This window comes from Ctenopharyngodon idella, chromosome 4 (genome assembly GCF_019924925.1).
Source record: "Ctenopharyngodon idella isolate HZGC_01 chromosome 4, HZGC01, whole genome shotgun sequence".
NCBI lineage: Eukaryota > Metazoa > Chordata > Actinopteri > Cypriniformes > Xenocyprididae > Ctenopharyngodon > Ctenopharyngodon idella.
In genome coordinates, this window is record NC_067223.1 from 16,635,109 (window position 1) to 16,640,487 (window position 5,379).

Genomic DNA, 5,379 nt, shown 5'->3' on the forward strand with positions numbered 1-5,379 from the left:
CATATTCTCACTATATTATATTATATGCAGGTTAAAACCTGATGTATCAAATATGATGCGAAACATAAAACACATATTTTTGTTCTAAACATTCAATGAACTTCCATTTCAAAAAGTTTATTTCATATGTCAGGCTTTACAAGGTTAAATTAATAAGCATAAAATATTGGGTGAAACGATCATTTAGATTGAAGGTATGGAAGACATTTTTCACTGAGCTTTTTGCAAGGCATTCTGGGAACGATACATGCAGTGAGACGTATGAAGCCTTTATAATAGGCAGCTATAAATGATGTATAGATGCTTTATCCTTCATCACAGACACATTCATGAACAAGTAAATATGAGAGAGCGTCACGCTACTGAAGTCATCAGTCCAGTAAACAAAATAACCAAACATGAGTGAGTGTATAATCAATAACCCGCCCTCTAGCGTGTGACTCACTCTCACTTTAATTTATTTCTAGTTCAGTTTTAGTTTTAGTTCAGTTTGTTTTATTATGTTGGCTTGACATACTGATCTACTATTTAAGCTTCTTCTTCTGAGACTAAATTTTAAACAGAATCTCCTCCTAGAACTTTCAAGCTAGAACAACCAAACTCAGGTCAGACCTTCAGACTGTTCTGACTCGTTATACTGTTTCTTTTCTAACTGATCCGACTTACGATTCTCATTGAACTGACGATCAAAACTACGAAAAGTCCCTTAGACTTTCATTGAGGGGGTCAAAACTTTTCTACAATAAGATTTATAAAGTATTTAAGCTGTTTATCACTAACAAAGCTTAACCACTATCCTAGGACAACATGCTAAAACATGCTAGCAACGTGCTAATTCATGCTAGCGATGTGTTAATCATGCTAGCAACATGCTAATTCATGCTAGCAATGTGTTACTCATTCTAGTAACATGAAAATCATGCTAGCAAACATGCTAATTTATGCTAGAAATGTGCTAGTCATGCTAGTAGCATGCTAACCATGCTAGCAACATGCTAACAACATGGTAAATCAAGCTAGTAATGTGTTAATCATGCTAGCAATATGTTAATTCATGTTAATGTGTTAATCATGCTAGCAATAGGCTAGCAACATGTTAAATTATACTAGCATTGTGCTAATTCATGTTAGCAACATGTTAAAACATGCTAACAACATGTTAAATCATGCTAGCAAACATGCTAATTTATGCTAGAAATGTGCTAATCATGCTAGCAATATGTTAATTCATGTTAATGTGTTAATCATGCTAGCAATAGGTTAGCAACATGCTAAAACATGATAGCAATGTGTTAAATTATACTAGCATTGTGCTAATTCATGCTAGCAACATGTTAAAACATGCTAACGACGTGTTAAATAATGCTAGCAACATGTTAATAATGCTAGAACATGTTAACAACATGCTAATAATGCTAGCAAAACATGCTAGCAAAATGTTAATCATATTAACATGCTAAAACATGTTAGCAATGTGTTAAAACAAGCTAATAATGCTAGCAACATGTTAAAATGTGTTAACAATGTGTTAAACATGCTACCAACATGCTAAATCATGTTAGCAACATGCTAAAATATGTTAACAACATGCTAAATCATGCCAACAAAATGCTAAAACATGCTAACAGTGTGTTAAAACATGTAGCAACATGTTAAATCATGCTAGCTACACATTTGTTGGCTTTCTCTGAGTAAAACCTTCAAACTTTAAGCTTTTCAAAGTTATTTTAAACTTTGAGACCTGGCTTTATCAAGCCAAAATCAAAGTTTGTCATCAAACTTTATTCATCTAGTTTATAATTTTAGTGCTTCAATTCGAACTTATTTCAGTTTATTGCCAAAGCAGCGTTTCTGATTTTTGTTTAGTTTAAGTTTTCCCAACTAATATTTATATTTAGTTTTATTTCCGTTTGATTTCAATGAGCAGAAATGTTTTTAATAGTTTTAGTTTTAGTTAACGATAATAACCCTGGTATGCAGTATATAGTTTGTAGTATGCAGTACAGTGTGTTAGTATTTCATAGTGGAGAGACAGGAACACAAGATTATTATGTGTATAAAATAACAATGTATAAAGTATAAAATAACAAGGTCTTCCCTTGTATCTCAGGATGTACGTGGTCGACCTCACAGAATCAATAAACCTGAACAAAACCACACTGAACCAGACTACAGCGGAAGAGCTCCAATCCCACAATGCATGAACTCCTTCATATATCTCTCGCTCGCTCTCTGCTGTGTGTGTGTATCAGTTCTGCTTCAGCTGGTTTATTTTTCTTATGCACAGACACAACATTGTGTGTGTGTGTGTGTGTGTGTGTTTCTGTAATCCTCTCTGCAGATTCACCAGGTCACTGATCTCAGAGCAGTCTGGATTTAAAATGCTTTTGTTACTGTTCAAATCTGAGTTAAATCCCCTCACACACACACACACACACACACATACACACGCTATTAAACTTTCAGAAATGTCAGTGCAGGTCACACACACACACACACACACACACACACACACATATGTACACTGTACAGTGACAGCAGCAGCACATGCAGTGATGATATCTAGTGGAGATCTCAGAAACGCCACATTTAATGACATCATTAGGAAGAAAACTGAATGTGAGTTCACTGCAGCTCTTCACTTTATTGACAAATCTGTCCACAGAAATTAGATTCATCTGACAAAACCTTTAGGGACATTTGGGGATGTCCTTATTTAGAAAATAAATATTAATTTCTGAAAAAGCAAATAGATTTCTTCTCGAGTCTGTGTTAGTCTGTGCTCATTATGATCATGTTTTCAGTAGGTCAAGTCATGAAATACAGATTGTTTGGTTACTTTATCTCGATGGTCCACTTATTCTATTAACTGTAAGTAACTTTGCAACTCCACGTCAACTTATTCTACTGACCTGAACCCTAGCAGTCTACTACTACTCTAATGAGAGTTAGTTGACATGGAGTTGACTCTCACACACACACTCTCTCACAAACACCCACACACACACTCACAAACACGCACACACACATACTCTCACACACACTTGCACATACACACTCACGCTCTCTCACATACTCACACACGCACTCACACACACTCAAAAACATGCACACACACACTCTCTAACACACACTCTCACAAACGCACACACACACACTCTCACACACACACTCACAAACGCACACACACACACTCACACATACACACTCACGCTCTCTCACATACTCAGACACGCACTCACACACACTCAAAACACGCACACACACTCTCACAAACACACACACACACACTCTCACAAATGCTCCACACACACACACACACACACACTCACACATACTCACACACACACTCACAAACACGCTCTCACACAAACACACACACACGCACACACACTCTCTCACACACACTCACACACACTCACAAACACACCCTCACAAACACACACACTCTCACAAACGCACACACACTCTCCCACGCACACACAAACACACACTCAGAAACACTCTCACTCTCTCTCTCTCACACACACACTCTCTCACAAACACGCACACACACACACACTCACAAACACGCACACACACTCACACGCACGCACACACACACGCACTCACACATACACACTCACGCACTCTCTCACATACACACGCACTCACTCACACACACTCACAAACACTCTCTCACACACACACACTCAGAAACACTCTCACTCTCTCTCTGTCTCACACACACACTCAGAAACACACTCTCTCTCACACACACACACACACACACTCAGAAACACACTCTCTCTCTCTCACACACATACACACTCTCACAAACATACACACACGCACACACACTCTCTCTCACACTCACACACACACACTCTCTCTCTCACACACACACACACACATTCTCTCTCACAGGAGACCATGCTGATGGAACTAAATGACCCCAAGCGTCATGTTTTATAGTGCAGAATCAAAGCGTGTGTGTGTGTGTGTGTGTGTGTGTGTGTGTGGTACTTAGCTCTGTATTCATTCTGCAGAGAGACACATGGAGTCAGGATCTTCCTAATGTCACTCGTTCCCTGCAGGGCAATAAAGAGAACGAGAGAGACTCGTATTCATGTTTATTGCACAACTCTCTTGAATACTGGATTGTGATTGGCCAGTCACGTCATTGTAACCCTGCAGCTGTTGTAAAGAGCGAACGATGAAGAAGTACAAACAAAAATAGTCTAATTCACACAGAAAACTCAGGAGATCGTAGAAGAAATAAACTACCACTTAACACTGACAGGCAAACAATATCAGACAAAAGAGCCGAGGAAACTAAGGGAAATAATTAACTAGAATAGAGACAGATGTGACTATAATTAAGAACTAATGACAGCGAACACAGGCAAAGGAAACAGGGAACAGAATGAAAACAAAACCAAAACAGAGCATGTGGTACAGTTGCTAAACTGCATCATTGTTATATCTCAGCCATGACTCCACAGAATTGATCAATTATTATTAAAATCATTCATTTATTTACATAATGGCATGCCCAAAAATAATTTAAATAAGTAAGAAAATATAATAATAATAAAATAGTATGTTAAACCATTGTAATATTTCTTTAAGAAGTTTTTTAAAAATATTTATAATATCTGATAAAGGTAGTTTTTTTTCTACAATTTTAGTTATATATTTAATCATAAATTATTAAATAATTAATAATTTATTAAAATCATTAATATATTTACAAAATAACATGTCAAAAATAATTAAAGCATTGTAAATATTTCTAAAATATTAAAGCATTATAAATATTTCTTTAAAAAAGTTTCAAAAAGTGTTTATATCTTATAAAGTGAGTTTTTTGTTTTCTAAAATTTGAGCTTTATACATCAATGTAATGAAATCTGATTGTGATAAATTACTGTATTTATTGTGGAGGACTGGGAATATCACATAAAAATATGACTTTATCAATTAAATAATTAATAATTTATTAAAATCATTAATATATTTACAAAATGACATGCCAAAAATAATTTAAATATTTAAGGAAAAAAATATAATAATAAAATAGTATATTAAACCATTGTAAATATTTCTATTAAAAGTTCAAACTGTTTTTTTTTTAACTTCATAAGTACATTATGCAGGAGTGTTCATCTCTTTAAGGAAGCGTGTTGTTATCAGTGTGAGTGTGAGCCGTAATTTAAAATACTTCAGATATTCCTTCTTTTAAAAAAGGATCAAACTTTGTGTGTCAGATGAAAAGCCAGAGATTATTCACACAGAGTCATTTGAGTCGTTTATCAGCAGTGTTTCCCTTTATCTGTTCGACACAGAGAGTCACAGACGCGGACGGAATATTGTTCTGAGCGTTTATATTATAATATA